Consider the following 26,259-nt stretch of genomic DNA (forward strand, 5'->3'; position numbering starts at 1 on the left):
AAAACAATGGGACATTTTCCATTTTTGTGTATTTGTACATAAAAAATCCATAAAAGCCTTTGAACGAAAACATGCTGTGCGATGACCTACCGCTACCCTTATGAATATGAATTAATCTTGATTTCATTCACCTGTTGGATTCCCAAAACTGCACGTTCCTCCAAACACAGCTGATTGTGTTTACAGAACTACTCCGATTTCTATCTCATTCAAGTTGACATCCTGATTATTACTCATTTTAAACGTAATCAGCACGCTAAAATATGTATCTGAAAACATTATAGGTTAGAAATAAGCCGCGTGGCCTGGGCCGTGGCTCAGTGGTCCAGGCACCTTGTGGCTGGTAATCCAGTCTGGCAGTGTGCGGGTTCGAGGAGGGTTCCCTCACCATTTCCTGTCTATCCCTCTGTACAAAATAAAGACGAAAGCCACAAAAAAACATTTAAGAAATAAGCCACGTAGTAGCAAACAGTAGCGCTGCCACACACGGGTGAGATTCTAATGTACCATAGCCTGAAGGGATGGACCGCTCTGAAGAAAATCTGGAGACTAACATTATAATGTTAGGTAAAAAAATTAATAAAAGAACAAAAGATTTGCCACGGACGAAGGTCAAGTCTTGCCACGAACACATTTGTCCATGTACGACACATTGACGATCCCCATAGCAGATACACAAGCTCCAAACGCGGCTTTTGCGCGTGTAGATCTGCTACTTTTGATGTTTTTGAATAAGGGGACAGTTTTGGACATACGAGGTTTCAACGTGACGGAGATGATACGGATCTCCCAGGCTGTCCCTCCACAGTCAATTATGTGGCCTCATCATATTCCTTGCATGCAAATTAGGCTATAAATACACCGTCTCTCTCCTCCGATGCATCATCCTGTCATCGCTGCTGCACAATGCATGCTGCACTGCAGCATAGATCTCTCATTTGTGTGTTGTTGTCCCCCCCCCCCCCCCCCCCCACCTCCCAACATCTCTCAATCGCATGCCACGGTGTGCGCGCACGCGTCGCTTTTACAATTTCATGTCACGCGTTGGGTTACCGTGATTTTTCTCAATCGCCGTTTCCTGTCTCCCGGGAATCCCACCTCGCCACAGACCCAAGATAGAAAATCCTGGTGCTTTACATAAGTTAGAATAATATTCACTTTTCCAGCCACAGGCGGCAAATGTCCATTACCTCATGGCAGCCAAAATGCATTCAGAGCACCTGAACCAAGCTGTAACATATTCCACCCTCACTGCTCCCCTGTTCCACATGCCACAAAGGGAAAGGGAAAAAAAACGTATAGGCATCATGACAGTGATTAAATCGAGGGTGTGGAGGCAGGGCAACAGTTAACCCATTCTGAACTGAGATCAGATTCATACGAGGTTTCCACCGGACACACACTGGTCTGATGAACCCATTCTGACCTGAGATCAGATTCTAAAAATGTCAGTCGCTCTTCGATTTTTCAAAAATAGCAGACCTACAAGCTCGTATCGCGCCACTCGGTGGCGCGATATGAGCTTGTAGATCTGCTATTTTTAAATAGCTAAAGCATAACATGATGCTGACACCAAAATGGGTGCCCGGTCAGAATGGGTTAATGGTGCTCGGAGCTGAAGTTTCTGTTTCATATGGAGGGAATTACAAAGCAAAGCCCGCTTGAGCGATTCATCCACACACTCGCTGAACAGGTGAACAAACATTGCCGCAGAGCTAAAGATAGCGGCAACAGTAGTTTGACCTCCCCTTATATGTTGCGGCAACAGTGCCGTGAAAACCCCAAAGCCACGCGAGCCCATGTAATGGTGTGCTAAGCAATAAGCATGCCAGCCTTGTTGCAGAGATTATGCATAATGCAATGTAGCCCTGAAAGTGTGCATGCCTGGTGGTGTGTACAGCTGGAAGACGTGAGAGAACCAATATGTATTATTGAAAAATGGATACCTGATTCTTATCTACAGTATGGCAACTGTGAAATTATTCTAGTATAATAATGTTGACGTATGAGCTTTTGCGATTGTTTTGCCGTCTGCATTCGTTGAAAGCAGAGATTTAAAAAGGGTAAAGTAAAGGAGATAGCTATACAGTCTGACACTGGGCATTCATTTATAAGCTTAGAAGGCACAACTGTGGTGCCTTCAGTTGTCCTCTCACATTTGCAATGTTGCGGTATGTTTGATCAGACCCATTCCCAACTAAACTCTGCATGCATGCGCAGCCAGCAGAATACCAAACAACAGATGCTTTAACAGCATTTGAGACGTACAAGTTGCTTTGATGTCTCAATACTGTCTGAGTGAAGTCTTATGTTCGACCAGGCCCAAAGACGTGAGGCGACTTTTGTGGCCAGAGACCCTTTGAAGACAGACCTCCATTTGCATTCAAAGGGATGGGCCAGGCCAGCCCAACACGGTCAGGCCTGGCCCAGCCAGCATGGCCGCCCCGCTCGGATCAAACCCGCACCGGCAGCAGGGCAGTGGCACGTGCCCTGCATAGCATCCCTCCTCGGCGTCTCGCGGCTCTTTGAGATGCCTCATTTGCAGCCATGGCACCACATGCATCTCCCCTCCTGAATGTACAGAATGTCACGACATGCTGCAGAGACCTGTCATGTTATTATGACAGCTCTGTTGGCAGACAGGGGGATTGAATGTGATTCAGAGCCAGGGAACGCTGGCTGCACCGGCACTTTGATGATTCTCATTCAGGTGATGAAGGCAGTGAGAAAGAGCACAAAAGGTGCATCTGGACTTGTGGAAGATGAGAAAGTCAAAGGAAACTCTGATATACAGCATAGCCATTGCCTTGCACAAGGATCAATTGACCGCTTGACTGGTTTTCTGGCCTTTAGGCTTTGATTGTTTGATGTTTAATTAAATGCATATACAATATATATATATAATATATTTGTATATACTCTAGCCTACATTGTTGTTGTAGTGGTGACTTTTTAACTGGTGAGACACTATTTTAATGACATCACTTGCACGTCTTCCCTTCTACTCTGGAATCCTGCCTCAAAGCAGACTAGAGGTAGAAAACTGTCGTTCCCTGATGTCATCGCTAGGGACACATGCATCAGTAAGCAGGAACTGGGCATGGCAATGAAGGACCGGAAAGTCTGGCGTGGCATTGTGAAATCTATCATGACATGCGCAAATGCACGCGCAAGCGATCACCGATTTAATTAATATGTAGGCCCATTTATTAACCCACAATCAAATGTTATCCTATACTTGCATAATGGGGATACTACTGTATAACTTATACAGTAGTATCCCTGTTATGCAAGTATTAGTATTATACAGTATAAGTGTCATCATTATGCATTTACCCTGCAGGCAGACGCATGCAGGGTAAATGCATAATGATGTAATTAAATTCATAACTCCATCAGCCACTGTTATACAATTATTCTCTTTGGGCTGCTTCAGAATTCAGAACATCTGACAGTATGCCTACACCTACAGTACTTAGCATGTCACACTATGGACCATTGCTATATGCATCCAGCTATAGGGATCACTCACATTTCTACTGTATGTTAACTCATGCTGGTGACACTTGGCCACTTGTAAGCTTTGATAAGAGGCGTGAATGTTTGTTTTTGATCGAAACGTGAGGGTGGCGCACTGGTACGCACGTGCACATCCATTCATGTGGTACCGCGTGCAATGAGCACTGCAGCACTGCAACATATGAGAACATGGCTACTGGAAATAGCATGGGACCTGCTACAACTCGACTAATTGACGGTTATAATTAGGTCCAGGCTCTTAGAAGTCACAGGCTTCGCACGCTGAACACAGCCTCTTGAGTGGTCCCGTACGGCTGTAACACACTGCCGCTCGCCTATATTGAACGTAATCTAGACCGACAGCTGCGAGATGACCTGCGCGACACATGCGCTGATGTCTTTGTTTCAATTATAGAGCATGAAATTGTAACTGTCTGGATTCCGGTTGAACTTCTGCGAGCTTCACGCTTGTCTCTCTGACAACGACGAGCCCTTTACATGACACCCGTGGGTGCCACGCTTAGGTGGGTAGGAAGGCAAACAGAGGATACCGCTTAAAGGCCTGGTAATCTCATTATCCACATTGTGTTGCAGGAATCAAAGCAGAGGTGTACTTGACAATGGCGTGATTGCAAAATGAAGGATGTAAAGAACGCTCTGGAACGCCTCGCATACCGCCGCCGCTGGGTTTTTGCAATGGGATTTGGGGAGGATATTCTACTGATATAACGTGTAACACGTCTAGGTACAGTAGCAGTGTATTGAGACATCTACTACAATGCTTCTTTTTTACCAGCTTGTAGAGCAACGCACAACGGAAAAGGGGAGCGCCCGTGGCGTTTTCATTGGTTTGAATGAAAAAGGGTGACAGGCTTTGGGGCTATGGGATCCGTCGCCGTGGATACAGACCTGGCTGCAAGCTATGGGATCATCTTTAGCTGCCTGCTGGCTATATACTGTACACACTGTACTGTACGCCACTCAGAGAAATGTCCGATCCTTCACTGTGTTGAATGGGAGGGCTTTTTGGATATCATCTTCATAGCAATTCATTTCCATTCAAATGGCATTATTGGCATGAGAAAACATACGTCAAAGCAAAAAGTTGAACAATACAATCAAACAAAATGTATGTACAATTGATGTACCCAGATCATTTGATGCATGTGTCATAGCACTAGCAAGCAGATTGACACATGCAATGTTCTAATCCAACCAGGTTATAGGACACATGAGCATTTAACTCAAACAGCTTGAACATCAACTTCTCATGGTTGTGTGGGTGGCAATGATTCCACGTTGGGTCGTAAATGACCGGGTTGTCACACACAGCGGTCACACCTGGGGTCTGCGGGGGGTCTGTGATGACACAAAAATTATATTTAATATTTATTTAATTTAATAATGTGCCCATCCCAAGCTGATTTCCCACTGCATGGCTACTGCCTTGGGTAGCCGAAAACGAAAAGCAGCCTCCTTTAGCAATGGCATATTATACTTATAATTATACTTACAATGGCATGGCATTGGCTTGGCATGGCATGGCATAATTATACTTACTGTGTAAGTTGGGACTCGTTCACCTCTCTCTCTCGCTCTCTCTCTCTCTCTCTGCACATGACAGTGGCACCCTCCTCTCTAAGTTTAAATAAGCATATACTGTCTACGCAGCACATAATTCAGAGTATGCAAATACTTTGAGTGTGCACATCCTCGGGAATAGACTTGTGTTTACACAGATTTATAAATACCCAGTCAATGACACTTATGTAATTTGTTCTTGCTATGGTATAATGTTTAGTAAGATGCAAGAGTTATGCATACTTTTCAAGGATTTTAGCTTGCCACAAGCTTGTATATTACTGTATATTTATTGTTTTTCAAAGCACACAGTTTTCCGTGTGATTAGTGCAGCGTTGCATCTGAAATTGTCAAACACATCTCGCCATGTTTGCGGAATTAATCACTGAGTTATTGCACCATTCTTCATAATTCAGCACGAGCACACCTGCCCTTCCAATCCGTCAAGGGGATTCAAATTACTCTTACTCATTAATTCCGATGTACTGTATTCCCAATAGACAATTTGTACTCAGATAACCATGGCAGAGGAGATGACTAATACACTGCAGATCTATCAGGCGATCAGACAAACTCAGGCAAGCACAAACACGAGTGTTTAATGGAGAGTGTGTCGGTGATCGAACAATCGGACTTCAGTGTGTGCCAGTGTATTGCCGTTAATCGCCATTAATTGGGCAATGGATAAATTACATTCGACTGCCATAGCTATGATTGCAATGAATGTTTTTATATAGCTACAAACCCAGGGAATGGTACCTGTCTTAATTCATCCAATAGTCAAGAAGCACTCAAAACTATATTTTATAAACAACGATTGTAATAGATTCTTTTAAATAATGACCTTAATCGATTCATCTAATTAACAGTCGAGGCCCTGTTGGCCTGCAAGGTCAAATCTATTACATTGATTAGTTCACACCTCTAATTTGAACCCAATTATGCCTCTCCTCTCTGTTGCCCACCTCTCTGTTGTAGGTGGTTATTTTATGTTTATTTATTTATTTTCCCCCCTTGAGGTGTTTGCCGTGGCGGTGCAGACTCTTTGACGGGATAGACCTTGGGAAGAGCCTTGGTTTAGCTCAAAGACAAACAAAGCATTAATTGCTGTGGGAATTGAAAATGGTCTTCTGTTTATTCACCTCTCCGCCTGCGCTGCCTGGAGCCAGTGTTGTACAGTAGGGTTGTTGTGGCCTAAGATAAACATTGTGGAAACCTCGTTGTCTCCACTGTCATCCTATGAGTCAGGGGATATTATCAGAATAATGTATTCACCGATGTGTTTCTTTGTAATAATAAAAGGGGTCTAGTAGTAACACATCTCACAAAGGTTGAAACTCAGTTTCCCTCTGAGAATATGTGACAGCTGCTGAAAGTTGGGGTACCATTAATTAACAACCTATGATAAGGCAACATTTTCAAATTTTCATTCTGCTTTAAGTAGCATGTGACGGGTCATACTAGGGGGTTTTCATGATTCTGAATACATTCCAAGCATTTGTTTTGCACAAAAAAACACTCGTTGGGCTAAAAACTGCCATAGCAGTCATCACAAATGTGATGAGGCCATGATGCCATCACATTTGGGCAAGTGGCTATGGCCATTGTTAACCCACTGGACTCATTTCTGATTGGTCATATTTTGCCCTAAGAGAGAAATAAGGTAGAGGAGAAGCCAATCGCGTGAGGTTTAAGATGGACAGACTGGTCTGTTACAGTACATGAACACTGCAGTTCAATCAGCACAGAGGACATTAAAGTGTAGATGGGGGTTCCAGTATAGTTTGGTTCAGGATTTCTCAACATTCTTTTAATTTCAAGGATCGCTCAGTTTGATATGCATTATAGGCCACGCCCTTTTTTCTGGGACCCCAATCTACGTTAATTCTCAAATGTACAACTACAAATGTACGGTATACACTCTCACAGTTACAGACACTTCTTTTTGGACCGCTACGGGACCCTGTACCGTATATATATATAGAGCACTACATCAAGGAACCACTCTCTCTCTCGAGCTGATTTTCCCCTCCGGTATTTTTAAGAGTTTCCACAGTTGTTGAATGTTATCCTGCAGTGCCGACCTGTAGAGTTACACATTGATTCCAGGTTTAAGCTCCTGGCTCCTGAAATCGGTATTTGGCCGAAAGCCTATATATACCATTATCACCACTGACACTCCCACTCCTATAATCGACCATGAGAGTCCTGTTCGATTGCTATATGACGTTGCTGAGGGCAACTTCAAATCACAAATTTAGGAAATTTAGGGATGAAAAGGAAGTAAAATTAACTTCATGTGTCACCAAAAGCTATCAATATTGGCTTTGTCAAAATGGCTGCAGACTGTGAAAAGGTCCAATTGGCAGCATCAAAGAACTGCCTTTCTGGCCGGAAGCCTTTCAAGATGAGATAAGATTGCAACAGATCGTTTTAACTCAGAGTTTTGTTTGATTTCTTTTTTTTTGCAGGTGACTTGAGGGCCACAAACAGTGACAAACAGTGTGACTGTAGGAGCCCCACGTTCATGACATGAATGAGTATGGATACCTGACCTAACAAGAACAACAACACCTCTACTACTGTAAGTACTTAAATGCACAATGTTTTAGAGAGCACACATGCTCTCTCTCTCGCACACACACACACACACAAGCCCCCAGACCTCTGATCCAGAAAATAATGATAGAGAGATGATGGAGAGATTACAGATACAACCTACTACCGTAATCTATTTTGTTCAAGGGGCGGCGGTGGCTCAGGGGTAGAGTGGCTGGATGGTAACCGCAATGTTGCCAGTTCGAACCCGAGGGCTCCCCCAGAGTTAGTGTCGTAGTGTCCTTGAGCAAGACACTGAACCCCTAATTGCTCCTGATGTGCTGGTTGGTGCCTTGCATGGTTTCCGCTGCCATCGGTGTATGAATGTGTGTGTGAATGGGTGAATGTAATGCAAAATCTATGTAAAGCGCCTTGGATAAAGGCACTATATAAATGCACCATTTACTTACCATTTTCACTTTTTTTTGTGATCCAAATCACCACTGAAAGCCCCACCTCCCCAACCTCATGCATTTTCATAATCGCAAGCAATTGTTATCATCAGTTTGGCTAGTTGTAGCTAATTGCATATTGTCCCCATGAGCAGCATGCATTGAGAGAGAGAGGGGAAGAGGAGGGAGGCGGTGAGTGAATTGAATTGAATGCGTGCATGTAATATTAATCATTTGAACACTAAACTTAACCCATTTAGACCTGAGGCCGATAAAAAAGGCTTCTAAATCCTGACAGTTTTCTGCTAAACTGAATGTCAACTGATGAAGTAACACCATTGGTTGGTCAACCACGCGTAGCCGCTTCCTGTATCTGTAGTTTCAAATTCGAAAGTCCTCCTCTAGGTTATAATCTCTGAATATAACTTTTGCAACTGACTTTCAAAAGATGTGGATTCTAAGGTTAAGGTGAAAGTGTCAGATTTAAAGTTGACTCTAAATTAAGCCTGACCATGTCATTTTTATTCTTGATTTTTCTTTATATGTCAAATGAAATCTCTTCTGCCAGCGGTTGAGCTGTCTGTACCACAGTGATTAGAAGATATAAATCACTTTCAGCCTGAACTTTCAGCCTGAACACTCAGCGCTCTCATTTTACAAAGTTGGATTAAGACCTTAAGTTATCTCCACAAAGTCCGTCGTAGTCCCCCCTCTCTCTCGCACCGCTTTCTCATTCTCGCACTCGATCGTCCTTTGGGAAATTGGCATCTTTCTTGCTGCAGAGCTCATTGCCCACCCCACCTACCCCGTTATCCCATGGGACAAAGCTGCCATGACATCTGTAGCGGTTTGGTACAGGTTTGCTGGGGTGCCACACATCGAGCTAATCCGCCTTTGTTTCAATTTCTCTTCTTGAGTGGGAGGAAGCAGATAAGGATGAGTTCAGGTGAACGAGGCAAGGAGTTGCTGCTTGTGCCCTATAGGCAAAATGAAATACAACGATTAAGAGGCTTGGAACTAAATACAAAAGAAATCTGAAATACATATTGAGTTGATTTCTTCAGTGTCAGTATAGGTGTGCTTGTAATTAGTTTGTTTTCTTTCCCCCCTATGGCACGGTAGGCAGTTTTAAGAACAGTTTTCCACATTGAGAGCCCTAGAGTTCAGATAAACAAGGCTAAACAGAAATCTGACCTATAAACCTGGTTTCTCTCACTGCATTGACCTTTTTTAAGAAACGGTGTAAATGCATTGCTAGTCTAGTCTAACGCAGGAAATGCCTTAATAAAAAACATAATAAAATATCACGCTATCGTGTCATGGAATATTACTCTATATGGACTGAGCGACAATGAGTCATAGGCCACAATGCCATTGCTGAGCACGTCTTGAGGGAAACACATCAACTGAAACGTGAAAAATGTTACCCGTAAAATCTAAACATTTAGCCTGTTTTATGAATCTGATTTTGACTAGAACGTTGCACTCAGCAGAGCGCAAACCTCCACCAGGAGATTAGATTGCTCAGGAGGTAGATTGCTCTACCTGCCTCCATCGTTCTGCCTGTCTGTAGCCTCGGAAACCCAGACGTTTTTATTTCCAGGGAAGGAAAATAAATCTGGGGCCGAGTCCACTTCAATTCGGCATACAGTAGCGCAAACGTCGCTCACTCTGGAGTCTCTTTCTGGTCGTCTGCACCACACACACACACACACACACACACACACACACACACACACACACACACACACACACACACACACACACACACACACACACACACACACACACACACACACACACACACACACACACACACACACACACACACACACACACACACACACACACACACACACACACACACACACACACACACACACACACACACACCTCTCTCTCTCTATCGTTCTAATGAATTAGTTTCATGTCGTGCCTAGTTTTTCCTGGTGGATCCTGCCGGGAGCTGCCTATGCCATAAAAATCACACATGTGTGAACTGAGTGGTGCAACTCCCTTCTCCCCCTGCGTAATTAGCAGGCAACAGTGCAACACTATCTCTCTCTCTCTCTGTTTCTGGCACAACAGCGCCACATTTGCCCCTACTGGTACTCTAAACATCAGGACATAGTCACATAGTCCCATAGGGACATTGCTGTTCCTTGGAGTGGTTGCACCACTCAAAAGTTTTACGGCAGTGGCATTAGCCACGGAGTCTCCGCCAATTGCCGACAACATCCGCGGCAGTGTTTCTCGGCGGCATCAGTCCGAAAGCCCCCTCATACCCTAACCCTAACCTCACAGGGAAGCCATCGCTGAGTAGTAACCGGCAGCGCATGCCAGGAGCCACGGGTGAGTTTTAGGCTGACGCCCTACCACAAACCCCAACCCTAACGGTACCCTAACCTCACAGGGAAGAGACAGGTGATTTCTAACCGGCAATGTCGCGGCAGTTGCGGCGTCGAACGGAGCGGCAGAGGAATGTCATAATCCCCCCCACCTCCCCCGGCAGGTGCCGCCCCTCCCTCCCCCGGCAGCGCCGCGTCTGATTGCCTGCTGCCGGAGAATGCACTCGCTCCTTCTGGACAATGTTCTGTGTGTGTATGTGTGTGTATGTGTTTATAAAAAAAAGACATGGGTTAATGAGGGGGATAAGGGACATAATGAAGTACAGTTGTTACATCATTAGTGTGCTATATCAGAGTAGACAGGCTGTATGGAGACAAATCTTTGGATAGGGAATGCAAAGACAGAAACATATTGTGGCCTGTTGTCATTACTAAAGACAAACATGTTACAATGTTATAGCCTTGTCCTAAAATAGTCCAGATTAATGGACTGCTGACTCCTCTGTGTGTGGACTAAAATGACGCAATAGTTGACCGCGGCATACTGTACATTTGTCTGGGCATGTCCGCACGAAGCTCAATATCTGTGACCACGCGTAAAGTACATATAGTGGTCACGTACTGGCATCATTGGCTCATCATGAAACTGTTTCGCATCAACATGCACAATCTCAGTGAAACGGTATTTCAGCTGTTCTGTCTTTAGAACATAATGAGCGTTGTGTGCTTTTTGTACGTGCATAGATTCTGCGTAGAACTACAATGCAAGTTGGATGAGGTGGCATTTCATTCTTTCAGTCTTCCGCCCGGAGGACAGGAGTTTTAAAGTGGCTAGTAAGCAGTGGTGTAAAGTAAAGTAGGTATTACTGTACTGTACTTAATGTTGAGTTATTTTCTTTTTTTTTACTTTACTGGAGTACTTCCAATTTTAAATACTTTTACATCTATGCCATGCACTACTGTCTACTGTACATCTCAGAACCAAATACAATTGTTTGATTATTATTTCAAAACATTAACATTAACAACTGAATATTACTTTGAAATATTAATTTGAAAATAGCCGATCTACAAGCTCACAACGTGCTGCAATGTGACACGTGAGCTTGTAGATCAGCTTTTTTATATACAGTAGGCCTATGCATTTGGAAACTTTTGAAATGGGACATGCTTCAGTACTTAAGTAGGCCTACAGTATATTTGTATGTGAATACTTTTGTAACAGAGTATAGTACGAAATGTGAGTACTTTTTCCACCACTGCTAGTAAGTTGGTCCATACTAGCCTTGCAGGATGCGTATCTCCATAGCCTGGAGGGATTATTGTTCTGCGAATTGTGATTATGAATTCACAAAAATAGCATAGTTGTTGACCGATTTGAAAAAATATTCAGGAATTCATGTCCTTGGTCTGCTGGCAGCATGCACAATAAATATACATAATTGCCCATAGTGGTCTACGACATTAGCTATGTGGACAGGCACGCACGCACGCACGCACGCACGCATCCCACTATCTCTGCCTGTTTGGCGGAGATGACGAGAGTCGTGTGTGCTTCATTGTGAAACCAGCCTAAGCTTTCTTAATTACATCCACAGAATGCACCTTGGAGACCAGTCTAAGGAGATAGGAGAATGGCTGTTGATCCAAAAAAACGGCCTGCCAAATTGAATGGCATTATTTCCAAGTTATTCAGGCACAAGACAAATCGAGGCTTTTCCTCCAAACGAGCCAGTGAGGGAACAACACTAAAGGCTCGGGCCAATTCTGTGATCTAGAAGCCAAAGGTGTGTTGGCTGGCCTCTTAACCACAGTCCAAAACAGAGACACCACATTCATTTGTTTTTAGTTTTTCTTCCTTTACCCTGTGAGATGAATACAACAAAATTTCATTCATGGACATCTTTGGCTGGTGGTACAATATTTTACACTACGAAACAACTGGAACGAATAGAGGCAAGTTAAACCTTGTTAGTGCATTAGGTACTGTACAGCATGCAATAAATAGCACCAGGTTCAGTGAGCAATGAGCATAGCAATTTCCAATTAACAATCCAAGCTCTGCTGACAGGCTTGATGTTGTGTTGTACTGTACTGTACTGTACTGTACTGTACTGTACTGTACTGTACTGTACTGTACTGTACTGTACTGTACTGTACTGTACTGTACTCACCCAACAATTGTTTCTGAAGATGTTTGAAGCTGTCCTGTTATACTGCACCTCCGTTTTCATTTGGGCTTAGAACAGGAGTTAGAATAGGAAAGGCAGAACAGAGAAGAAAGGAACACTTCTACAAGAAAGTTGGAACAAGGAAGGGTTTTAATTGAGACAGTTAATTGGCCAATAATGGGTTTTAAAGTGTTCTAACTGCTAACTGGTCAGCGAAATGAGATATCTGCAAATAAGTGATATTACACTAATCGTAAATATGTTCTTGAGGTAATTGTTTATCCAAAATGATGAAGGCTAATTTGACCTTTGGGATACACAAATAAGTCGGTGTGTCCAAAAACATATAGTTACTGCACTTTGGCTTTGTAGGGCAGGGTAGTTGGATCGTTTTTATTTATACTTTATACTACTTTATTTTCTATATATGACCGATCCAAATTGATTTATAATTATACTAATGTGCCCAACCCGTGCCCGGCCAAAAATTAAATCCCAAATGTTAATACATTCATAAAGCTATATTAATACATATGGAATATTACGGTGAATATTGTAAGCGAATAGAAAGACGTTGGTGGAGTGATACTGACACATGTGGGCCTTATAGCGTGTTTGAGTATTTTACAATGGAACTCAAATCAGAATCAAGCAATGGAACTAAATGTTTTAGAATAATAATTATTTATTTCTGGAAGACTGGAAGGCCCGAAATAACAGAGAGCAATGAAAGAGGTGAAGTGCAAATTGACTTCATAGATGAGATATAAAAAGAAAGACTCCACAGCTGAACTAAATATCTGCTGTAATTGTTATTGCCCTGTAACAAATCTGTCCCTAGTGAAAACCTGAGACGGGAACTATGAAACAGTGCAGTCGTAATTGGAAAGGTTCACAATAACACATACAGTAAAGGAATATTACCAGGTAGAGTAATTTAGTTGAAATAAGCTTGGCAATTTCACTAATGAAGTGTTGTAACTAAATGCACACAATGTTCTGAAGGCTATACTGTTGCAGTACTTCATCAGCACTGTTAACCTGCACAGCAAAGTTTGTGTGGTGTGAGTGTTGATTTACAGGTACATTTTTACAGAGTGAAATTAGCCATTTTCAACTTGGCGTCCCTATTTTGGCCATTATACAATTGCATACAACTTTGAGATTCGCTGTGAGTGTGTAGACTTGGCTTTTCACAACAAGACAATGAATAAATACGGCTTACGTGGATAACAAGCTGATATACTACCGGTATGCATCATTTCAGAATATTGTACAACATCCTCCCGTCACAACACGGTGGGGCATCCAAAAATAACGGGTCCGAGTTCATATCACCATGCAATCTATTGATTGCACTTGTCAACATCACAATCTGGTCGCATCTGCTGTTCCTGTATTCCACAGCCGAATAAATCAAGGGTTTCCTGGTGCTAGAGGTGAGAGCATCCTCTACCTGACAAACCAACAGGCTGCACCCTCATCCATCCGCACTGTGGCTGAGAACCCTATCGCGCTACACTAATGCTCCTCATTAAGGCAGGCCCCAAGGCTCTCGTTACTGTACATCTATTCCCGAAAGTGCACCACACTCTGGCTTTCATCTTCAGCAGTGCAGATGTCATGAATTTTGCCGGTGCAATACAGTATGTGTGTCAAGATCTTGATATCTCTGTCCACGGAGGACCGTGATAACGCCGCCATTATCCATGTGAGTGGCTGCGGCTGCTGGAAATTGCCAAGTGCAAGGTTCTTGCTCTCACCTACGCCTGTTAACAGCCTTCCACAGAGCCCTCCATAAATGTACTGGCATTATTGCAGTGTATGAGGCAGGCCAAGAAGGCCCTTGGCACAAATTAAGGTATGCTGTCGCACAACTTCTAAGTGCTCTTCTTTATTATTTGCTATATTAACTTTGCTACTGTGTCCTTGTAAATCGTTTCAAGTGGATATATGATATATATACTGGGAGTTATGAGCTATATGGTAGCTTTGTATCTACCATAATATTATACCATATTCCTTTGATACTTTGTATCAAAGGAATGGATATAAATGTATAGGGTCTGTGGCGTTCTGGTCTTATTCCTTCAGGACAGTTTCTCTGCCCATATTGCATCACATGTCAAGGCTAAAGTATTTGTTTTCTACTCTTGTAGAATTTCTACTTCTACTATATCATGCCTGGTAAATCTTTTACAAATCGAATCGTTGATCTTGGGATCCACATGGGCATGGTGTGTCTCCAATGTGGATCTCAGACATTATGTGGCCAGCTTGTGAATTCAGTCGTCTATCTGTATCACATATCTCCCTGATGCAGGACTCCACATTTTGGCAAGGTTTTAGCCTCACCAGAGCCACATGCATTGACTTGCATTATGAAATTACAGTAAACTAGATAAAGTGCCCATCGGCACAGGTCTCCACCAGGGCAGGTCAGGTTGTGGCCTCCTGGTGGCGCTATAATAGGCCAATGTGAAAAGGGTGCCATTTCTTCTAGCCTTGGATGGCAATTGGATGATTTGAGGCTTTTTGTTCAAAACGGGCCAATCCTGCAAACGTTGAAAGCCAATGTTAGCCAATTAGTATGGAAAATAATATATCGGACAGATCCGTCTTGAACACATGACTATAGAGAGTGTGTAAGCCAATCAGTGTAGAATCTGAGAAATCCAACAGACTCGTCTTGATCACATGACCTCAGAGATCATGTGGACCGATTTGCATGAGATTTGGATGAAATCTGTGCGACTAACATAAGCAATGTGACTATGGAGATAGCGTATACCGAATGGTGTAATGTATGGATAAAATGTGTACGAGTAATCTACAGAAATGTGTCTTGCCTAAATTGGCCTCATGGTGGCGCTATAACAGGCCGTTGAGGAATATTTGGGGCAGAGGTTCGTCGTTGGCATCCAGGGAGTGTGTGTGCAAAGTTTGGCATGGATTGGGCCAACCCAACGGTGCCGGAGATTAGCTGATAACGGACGGACGGAAGGACACACGGACGGAAGGACATACGGACGGAGTGCAAAACATACTCTCCCCTCATGCCTTCGGCCTGGTGGAGACAATTATTATAAGAAATATGTGTGGAAACAATTAAGTGGAGGTACAAGCTCATAACATGTTGAATGAATTTTTTGTGTAAATGGTAAATGCTGCATTTACATAGTGCTTTTCCAAAGTGCTTTACATAGTGTGCATTGCATTCACCCATTCACACCGATGGCGGCGGAAACCACGCAAGCACCACCACCTTCTCATCGGGAGCAATTAGGGGTTCAGAGTCTTGCTCAAGGACACTTCGACACTAACTCTGGGGGAGCCCGGGATTGAACTGGGAACCTACTGGCCACTCTACCCCTGAGCCACTGCCCCCCATGTCTCTTCTCTAGGTCTGTCCCACTGAGTGGACGTCGTTTTGTAGAATCCAAAAAGTGGATCAGCGTCTGTCTGTGCTCAGGGCCCTGTGATTGACAGGCACATGATAATATGAATTCACACGACTGGCATGGTTTACCAGGCTAACATTTTGCTACATCCAACAATTTTTTTTTTTAGCCCATAAGAGGAATCTCCATATGGTGTTTGTGTAGATGGGGGATCCTTAATAAACAAACAAACATTGTCAGCTTGTAGATCTGCGACTGCTATAAATATAATACAAACTCGTAAAAATTTGAGATAGATCGGAAATGTCGTCATCTGGGCTCCAGTGAGCAGTTGGCATGCCAACACTGGCTGTAACGTCCTGTCACTGCTAAAACTGCAGTGACAGGCAGGATAACAGAGTTAAGCAGAGTTTGAGGAATACAAATTATCCTGCTGTGGTCCCACTTAAATTAATCACAAAGATGGGAGGCTTTGGGCGTTCTATCAACAAATATAATGAACGTACGTGCCATTTATAAGTGTCTGGGCTATTTTAATTGTATGGCTGGTTGATTGATTGATTTGATTGATTTATTTATCAATCTATGTATTTATTTCCGTGTCATGCACCCCTTGTGCCCAACCCTCATGGGTTTATAAGACACCATTTTACATTTGCAATTACAGCATGTTTTACATTACATAATTTATGCATTTTACAGCATGTTTACATTACATAATTAATTATATTACACCTCAGATGTATACAGAGTACTCTGTCTTCTTTCCCAAGCTTGACAGATAAAATCTGTTACAACGAAAGTCCCTTTGGCAAAACATATCTCCATTTTTACATAGTCATTTCAATCTAGGAAATCCCCACATATAGAAGACATCTTATTAACCAAAATATCCCTTAAGTCATCGTATTTAGAGCAGTAAAACAAAAAGTGAACTTCGTTTTCAATTTCATCTAGATCACAGAACAGACAATATCTCTCATCTTCAGGGGTGGCATTAAACCTGCCAGTCTCCAGTGCTAATGGTAATGTTCCTGACCTTATTTGAGCACAAAGAGATCGTTGTCTTTTGTTTAAATTATACTTCACATAAGGTTCTACAGTTTATGTCCTTTGCAGTAGGTTCGCAACTTAGGTTTGTACCATAGGTCCCTACACCAGTTTTCTTTGTATCTGGTAAGGCCTATCTAAAAGAGCCAGCTGGAACAGGGTGTGTGTGCATGTGTGTGTGCGTGTGCGTGTGCGTGTGCGCTCGTGTGTGCGTGTGTGCGCGCTTGTGCATGCCAGGGGTGTAACAGGGCATCTGAAGGTAGGGGGGATGAGCGTGGAGAGGGGACGATGCTCGCACGCCGAATTTGGCGTTTTATTTATATATTTATTCTATTTTTAGCCTATTCCCTGCCAAAATACCCAGGTAGGCATGCTTTGGCTAGGCAAAAATGGCCGTTCAATCAATCTTAAATGGGCCAATAATCTTTCTTATAGGGAAAACAGAGTTGTTGCTGACGTTAAGTAAAAAGAAACAGTCAATCGGGTGGTCAAAAGTGGGGAGGGGTTGAAATCAGCTATCTGTGAGAGTGGGGGTGTCGCGAGTCGCGACATACTCACAGTGAATGGTGGTGACGCGCCTGGTGTGTGCGTCCCCACAAAACTGTGTCCGAAATCACTCATTCATTCACTACTCTTTACTCCCATGCACTATAGTCTAAAATCCTTTCATTTCAGCCAAATGCATGATGGTATAAGTCAGGATTTGCAATAGTGACGGTGGTACCCTACTTTTCACAATGCATTGTGGGATGAGTCCAACTATTATCACTATGTACACATAAAATGGCATATAATCAGTAGGGAGTGATCTCGGACAACAGCCCGCCCAGAGTTATACCAATATTAGACAAGCAGGTGAATGGTTTCTGGTGCTATACAGATTTACGTAAGGGAAACTTTGATGAAAACCAGCTCTTTACTGTCCCTTGCTACAGAGCCCATTGCATAGACCGATCAGCAAAATACACAGCTCAGCTGATATCCAGTCAAAGCTCAGCACCATTACCACAAAAGCTCACATTTAGCATCTTCTTAGCTCAAGCACTGAAACAGAAGTAAGCTTTGATCTTTCTTGCGTTTTACCCTTTTGACAGTGGTATGCAACTGTATGATATTTTCTTCTTCATGGACAAAGAGAGGAAAGGAAGTTAAGGAACACAATCACACAGAGCAGGTTAATTATAGGAACTTAATAATAAAGGAAGACAATCCATATATACAAAGTCTTTCTTTTCTTCTTTTTCTCTTTTTCTTTCCGTTGATAGGTAGCACTACAAAACCAATATTTTTTTCTCTTACAGGTGGGGAATCATATCCAGCGAATAAAAAATAGCAGCATGGTACCGCATATAAAATTACAGTTCCATGTGCATGGATTTGAATAATATGAAAAATTGAGCAACGGGTATAAACTCGCAGTTGGTTAAGTGGCAATACCACATTTTGACGGGGCTCAGTGCTTGTTCCATCAGTCTGCTGGTTGCCAGGCGAACAATATAATGAGGGAACATAGACATATACTCCCCATATCTCTGTAGCCCATTGTGAAAGAATGAAGGAAAACAATTCTCCCACTACAGTAAAGACGATGTAATGACGTAGGCTAAAGCGGATGGTGCTGTGTTAGCAGCACATGCAGGGACTTGCTAAGCATACAGATTGCACCGCAGTAATGCCTTACCATTGTTAGACCATGCATTGTTGTATTGCTTTTTGTATCCAGGATAATGAAAAGAGAAGAATGGTGCGTGCGTGCGTGTGTGTGCGCGTGCGTGCGTGCGTGCGAGAGAGAGAGAGAGAGAGAGAGAGAGAGAGAGAGAGAGAGACACATAATACCATTACTACGAAGGAATTTAATGTGTCTGTCTGACTAAGTTATTCAACAGTGAGAGCATGGTGCATGGTCTGTTGGTGCATGGTCAAGTGATGAACAGTAAACATTGACTATTATCATCTTCAGATATTCCATGGTACATTCAATTTAAATGTAATTGTCTGGCTCAATATGACATCCAAACTTTAGTAACACCTCGTCAGGTGCAACGAATATCAATCAGCATGAACAAATAAGCCGAATATCTCGCTTGTGCAATCCCAAACATGCTGAAATGTACAAATGAGGCTCATGCTTACTTTATTGATTATATTAAACATCAACTTTAGTATTTTGCCATTCCTGTATCATTCCTTTCATGCTTCTGGTAATTCATCCATTCTCAATGTCGCTTACGGAGACCATGCTGTCACATAAATATTGACCAACTGCATCTAATACGATTGTGTGCCAGTGCCAGAGACCATGGTCTGTTGTGCGCTGGTCGATGCCTCTCTCTAACGCAGGCTTTAGCAACAGGATCATTACGCTCCAACAAGCCTCTGGCCATCATTGCTAGTCAGCATGGCCGTGTAATCTTGGTGTTTTGTTCGCCTGCCATGGGAGCATTCATGTTTTTATCAGAGCAATCAAACATTTTATTCCTCTATTCCACTTTTTAGAACCAGAGGTCAAGGAGTATAGTGCAGCCTTTAACTGAACATAATGTTGTAATTGCATTTGCATTTGCAAACTTCAAATGAGACATTCTGCATTATGAGTACTTTTACTTTTGGTACTTCAAGTACATTTCAATGCCAATACTTTTGTACTTTTATTCAAGTAGATTTTGAATTCCGATATATTGTAACGGAATATTTCTATATTGCCGTATTGATATACTTTTATTTAACCCATTCAGGACGGGAACCTCTTTTGGTGTTTTAAGCATTATTAGATCTGCTATTTTTTTTAAATCGTGAAAATGTGGCGCAAATCTTTGAATGTATGTTTCAGAGCGAACGTTTTTAACTCACATCTTCACTTCTGGGGGTCACTGGAACAACATATTTTCGGATGTGGGTCAGCGGCCAATTACATATATTTTTGGGGGTCCTTGACATGAAAATGTTTGAGAAACAGATACAGTAACCGTCAGGATTTAGAAGGCATTTGTAGAATCGTCCTCAGGTGTAAATAGTCTAAGTAAAACATTTGAGTACTTTTTCCTCCACTGTGGCAGTATATCACACACATAATCTTCCTTTTCAGCAACAGTAATACAGACAGAACAGATGTTCCATGGGTCACGTACAGATTGTGGATCGTGCGCCCATTCTTGCTGCCAAAGCTTTGACTCTTTCAGAATGCAAATTATTGCACCTAATTATAACAATCAAGGCAGACAATCAATTAGCCGAGATGTAGCAGGTTGTATTTACCCACGTTGTTGTCGGCTTGGATCCGGCTTGGATCCCCCCCAACACTTGGCACTCTAGTTCAGGGGTTGCACTAGAGGTTGTATTTACCCCCGCCCCCTCCCTATACAGACTCCCAATATAAATTGACAGCTACAATAACCTTAATAATATAGAGACAATACACCATAAATAAATACTGAAACCAGATATAATCATCAGGGAAGGTGTATGCATGTACTATGTGTACTATGTAAACTCTTCATTTCCATTTTCCAGCCATTCAGCAAAAAAAAAAAAAAAAAAAATGTTTGGGGACCCCCAAAATAATTTGGCGCCCCCCAAAATAATTTGGCTCCGCACAAATGAATGGAAATGCGATTTCAAGGGGGGGTGTCAAAGTCGTACGATTTGTCACACACGTTACCGCAGTGAATCATTTGATTAGTTGATTTGACTCCAACCCATTGATGCTGATTACGAGTGCCAAGCAGGGAGGCATTGGCCCGTCCCATTTTTAGAGTCTTTGGTACTGTATGACCTGGTCGGGGATCGAACCCCAACCTCCCAGTTACAGGGCGGACACTCTAACCTCAAGGCCACTGAGTGGCTATCTCCGACGTCACTTGTCAGGAGTGGGTAGAGTGGATCAAATCATTCATACAATAATATAATTGGGAGATCTAAAGGTCAGAGGTCCTTTGACATCCTAGGAATGTGAGCTTCAGTTCTTGACCGTTCCCCATGACCCTCTACCATATTGTAGAATTTGCCAAAACTGCTAAATAATGCGGAATCAGAAAGAAAACCGTACAAAAACAATAACTAATAGTAAGCTCTCAAGCTTTATCTTTTTGACAGATATGACGGTGCATTTTTGTCAATAAAACATCAGTCAATTAATGAAAATGCTAGCTTGGTTATAGTTTGCTTAGTGAAATTATTATGCAGAAAACGACTTCAGTCGAGAAGAAGAAATGCTGTAAAATGGTAATGACACACTCAATACTCCATTTGGAGGACAGCACAGTGCGAACAGCCAGAACTTACTGAGGTGAATCAAGCAATGTTCTGAGGACGTACTCATTTACTCAGCCCCTTATCCATTTTTTATGTTCATGTCTCAAAATAAACACTCCAGACAAGGCATTGCACTACATTCTAATGCGCCTTAAGTAGTTGCAAGAAAGGGAAAAAAATTACACACTTTTTCCTCCACTCTGATCACAATTCTGATCAGACGGAGCATAACGTTTTGCACTCTTCTAGTTGACCTCTGCAGTGGAATCTGCATCAAAGGTTAAAGTGATATTCCCACATTATGTAGCATTAGTTGTAATATTTAGGACGTTAAATAGCTTCTTTCCCTGGACAGTCAGGGCTTGTGAGCAAACAAACCAGGGCAAATCCAAACACACGCCCCCCACCCTGGCTATCTCTCTATCGAGGTTCAGAGGAAACCATTTTCCTGTGACTGTCTGAGGTCAGAGACAGTAAGGCTGTTAAAGAATTGACACCACAATGCATATTAAGAACTAAATGGACAAAAGTCTTGATGCTGCTTGATTTTTTTTTAAACAATTCCTCATACCGTCGCTGAGAGGTATGAGGTTTTACTAGCCCTGTGCTACAGACTTCTGCCTTCTCAAAGCCGCCGTTTTACCCCAGAACTAGTCGGCGTAGTTGGTTGGGCTTGCCCGCCTTCGATCGCCACTTGTCTGGCGGTGGTGGCCTATCGACTGGACTGCACGTTCATCTGGACATCGTTGCTGTGAGGCTTCCACCCACCGAGCAGCCCACTGCCCCGGTGCGGTCAGGCCACAGACGCCTGAGACCACTGCCTCACAGCCAGCAGCCCCACAGCCACCCTAAGAGCCGGCGACTGTCGTCTCGCCCGGTCTTGTTGACATCTTGGATCAGCTGGTGGCTAACGGCTAAGTCCATACAAACTTTCCATCCCGGCCGGCGGCACCATGCTGCTGAAGTATACCTCCGCCAAGCTGCTGGAGCTCAACAAAATCGTCACTCCAGCATGCATCTCAATAATTCAACAACATGGACTCCCACGACGATCACCATACAAACACAGAGGCGCTCGCCGACAATTTGTTTATTCCCTCTCCACAATTCCATCCATCTGCACAACACAACGCTCCGTCGCACCCAACCCACGTCATCAGAGCACTGGCTGCCTGGTTCCTTGTAACACTGGAAACACCGTGTGGCTGCGCGGAAAACGCGGAGTGGATTACAGTGGCAGAGTGGACAACAGTGGAGTGGACTCCTCTACTCCACTCACATGGCTGCAGCAAAACCATGGAGTGGAGTACAGTGGAGTGGACTCCTGTACTCCACTCACCTGGCTGCAGCAAAACCACGGAGTGGATCACAGTGGAGTGGACTCCTCTACTCCACTCACCTGGCTGCAGCAAAACCATGGAGTGGAGTACAGTGGAGTGGACTCCTGTACTCCACTCACCTGGCTGCAGCAAAACCATGGAGTGGAGTACAGTGGAGTGGACTCCTGTACTCCACTCACCTGGCTGCAGCAAAACCACGGAGTGGATCACAGTGGAGTGGACTCCTCTACTCCACTCACCTGGCTGCAGCAAAACCATGGAGTGGATCACAGTGGAGTGGACTCCCCTACTCCACTCCCCAGGCTGCAACAAAAACGTGGAGTGGATTTCAGGCTACTACGCCCTCTCCAGAGATTCACTCCTTCACCAACTTTGAAAATAGAACTTTTTAATGTTCAGTCTCTCACAAATAAATCAGCACTCATTCATACCCACATCCTGGACAAGGGACTTGACTGCCTGTGCCTTGTGGAAACATGGCACCGACCAGAGGACTACACCAGCCTCAACAGTGCCTGTCCTCCGGGATATAAATATCTGGAGAAGGCACGCACTACTGGCCGTGGCGGTGGCATAGCCATTGTCCATAAAGACCACCTGGACCTGTCCCCTGTCCCCCTGCCACCGTTATCTACATTTGAATGCTTTGCATTCAAGTGTAAACCCCCATTCTCCATGACCATGCTCCTCCTCTACCGTCCTCCCAAAAACAACTCCTCAACCTTCATCTCTGAGATTCATGACCTCCTTACAACCCTCTGCACTACCTCCACCAATGTTATAATCCTCGGCGACGTCAACATCCACGTCGACAATCCATCATGCCACTTTGCATCTGACTTCCTCCAACTGCTGGACACTCTCAACCTCAAACAACACGTCCATACCCCCACACATAAAAAGGGACATACACTTGATCTGGTTATAACTGACTCCATCCCCATCAATAACCTGGCAGCTTACACACTGGGTGTGTCCGACCACCTGGCTGTCTCCATGGAGCTGCCCTTCCCCCCCTCCCATGCCAAACCCAAACGTCAAATCAGTTTCCGGAACTTTAAAAACATCAACCAAGACACCATAACCTCTGATCTGGAACAACTCTCCGCTGCAACCCCCCCATCAGTAACTGAAGCAGTCGACCACTACAACACCAGTCTGCAAACCCTCCTCGACCTCCACGCCCCTGTCAAAACCCGGACAGTAACTTTCTCATGCTCAGCCCCCTGGTTCACAGGCGAGCTGAGAAAAATGAAGGCGGCTGGGCGGGTTCTGGAACGGCGAGCCGTGGCCACTGGGCTAACTGTGCACAAACAGGCCTACAGGGAGCACCAGAGGACGTACTCAAAGTCCCTCAGGGAGGCGCAGGCACATTTTTACTCAAACATCATCAACAATAGCCCTGGCAACTCTAAAACACTCTTCTCCACCATAAACCACTTCCTGAAACCCCAAACATCCAAACACAGCAACACCACAGTGGAACAGTGCAACACCTACCTGGATTTCTTCAGATCCAAGGTAAACAACATCCGCTCTCTCCTCTCCAGTCCCACTACTTCACCTGTCCCAGTTGCCACCCCACTGCCTGTGATCTCTCTCCCCCTCTCCTGCTTCACCAACACCTCACAGCAAGAGATCGAGGACACTGTCAGGGGGATGAAGCCCTCTACCTGCGCCCTGGACCCCCTCCCCACCAACTTAGTCAAAACTAACATCTGTGCAATAAGTCCTCTAATCACCAACATCATTAACCTCTCCCTCCAAACTGGCCACATTCCATCAGCCCTAAAGACCGCCATTCTCACCCCTCTCCTTAAAAAACCCTCCCTCGACCCAGACAACCTGTCCAACTACAGGCCCATCTCAAACCTCCCATTCCTATCCAAGATTCTAGAGAAGATTGTGTCCACCCAACTCCAAACCCACCTTAACCACAATAACCTCAGCGAAAAATTCCAATCAGGCTTCCGTTCTGCCCACAGCACGGAAACCGCACTAGTGAGGGTCACAAATGACCTCCTGATGGCGGCAGACGCAGGCTCCCCCTCTCTGCTGATCCTCCTGGACCTCACGGCTGCGTTCGACACCGTTGACCATCAAATACTTCTCACCCGCCTCCACTCCATCGGTATCAATAACACTGCTCTCAAATGGTTCACTTCATACATCTCTGACCGGTCAGAATATGTCTCCCTGGGAGGCTGTAAATCACAAACCCAACCCGTCACCTCTGGTGTGCCCCAGGGATCCGTCCTTGGCCCCCTCCTGTTCACTCTCTACCTGTTACCCCTCGGCCGTGTCATCAGCAGGCATGGAATTAACTTCCATTGCTATGCTGATGACACGCAGCTCTACATCAAGACCAGCCCCTCCGCAGCATCTCCAACTCCCCTGTCCAACCTCACAACCTGCCTGGAGGAGACCAATGCATGGATGAGAACCAACTTCCTGCAGCTCAACAGCAACAAAACGGACATCATCCAAATCGGCACCCCCCACCAGCTACACACATCTCCCATAACCAGCATCAGCTTCTCTGGACAGGACATCCCACTCTCACAAACTGTCACAAACCTCGGAGTAAAAATGGACCCTCAGTTGAACTTTGAATCCCACATCAACTACATATACAAAACCTCCTTCTACCACCTCAGAAACATCTCCAAACTCCGCCCCTCACTCACCATTGCCGACTCCGAAAAACTCGTCCATGCCTTTGTCTCCTCCAGGCTGGACTATTGCAATGCACTCCTCATCAGGATCCCTGGCAAGAGCCTCAGAAAGCTCCAATACATACAAAACAGCGCTGCCAGGATCCTGATGAGGGTGCGTAAGAGAGAGCACATCACACCCATCCTCAAATCACTTCACTGGCTCCCCATCGCATCCCGGACCGAGTACAAGATTTCCCTGCTGACACATCAATGCATCCATGGTACCGCCCCCCCCTACCTCAAAGAACTCATATCCCTTCAGTCATCATCACGCAACCTCCGCTCTTCGAACACCAACCTCCTCAAACCCGTCATGACCAAGTTGCGAACCATGGGCGACCGGGCCTTTTGTTCGGTGGCCCCTGACCTGTGGAATGCTCTTCCGGAACAGCTCAGAGCACCACAGTCTACGGACACTTTTAAGAGAGGACTTAAAACTCACCTTTTTAGTAAAGCTTTTTCATAAATTTGTTTTTAACTGCCCTCTGCCTTAGCCTATATGTTATGTTTTTCTTTTATTGATTTTTGTTTTGTTTTCATTTCATTGTAGCACTTTGAGGTTCATTAGAATGTAAAGTGCATTATAAATAAAATCCATTATTATTATTATTATTAACTTCCCAACCTCATGGTGTCCCTATTTAGTGCATGAAAATAGCAGATCTACAAGCTCAGAGCACACATGATGTGATGGGCTATTTGTGTTATTCGGTAACACAACAGAAGTATATGAGGTCTTAAGTGGTTGAACTGAACTCCACTGTATATGGGGCGTACTATGTGACATTGAGGGGAAACCGCAGAAAGTAGGTAATAATGACAATGTGTGTGGATTTGATAAGCGGCTACTAGGCACCCTTGTGGAAAATGTGATTACACATCACCACAGGA

At 44.0% G+C, this 26,259-nt stretch overlaps 1 protein-coding gene across 1 annotated transcript in view; it reads left to right on the forward strand.

Moving 5' to 3' along the window:
* The window catches only part of LOC310877364 (leucine-rich repeat and fibronectin type-III domain-containing protein 2), a gene marked incomplete at its 3' end in the record, with an annotated part of 161,845 nt that overhangs the window by 82,383 nt on the left and 53,203 nt on the right, over window positions 1-26,259 (forward strand). Inside the window, exon 2 of the mRNA XM_083791189.1 lies at window positions 7,572-7,684. The remainder of the gene's footprint in view (window positions 1-7,571; window positions 7,685-26,259) is intronic.

Source organism: Protomyctophum parallelum, assembly GCF_964188405.1.
Source record: "Protomyctophum parallelum genome assembly, chromosome: 20".
Classification (NCBI taxonomy): domain Eukaryota; kingdom Metazoa; phylum Chordata; class Actinopteri; order Myctophiformes; family Myctophidae; genus Protomyctophum; species Protomyctophum parallelum.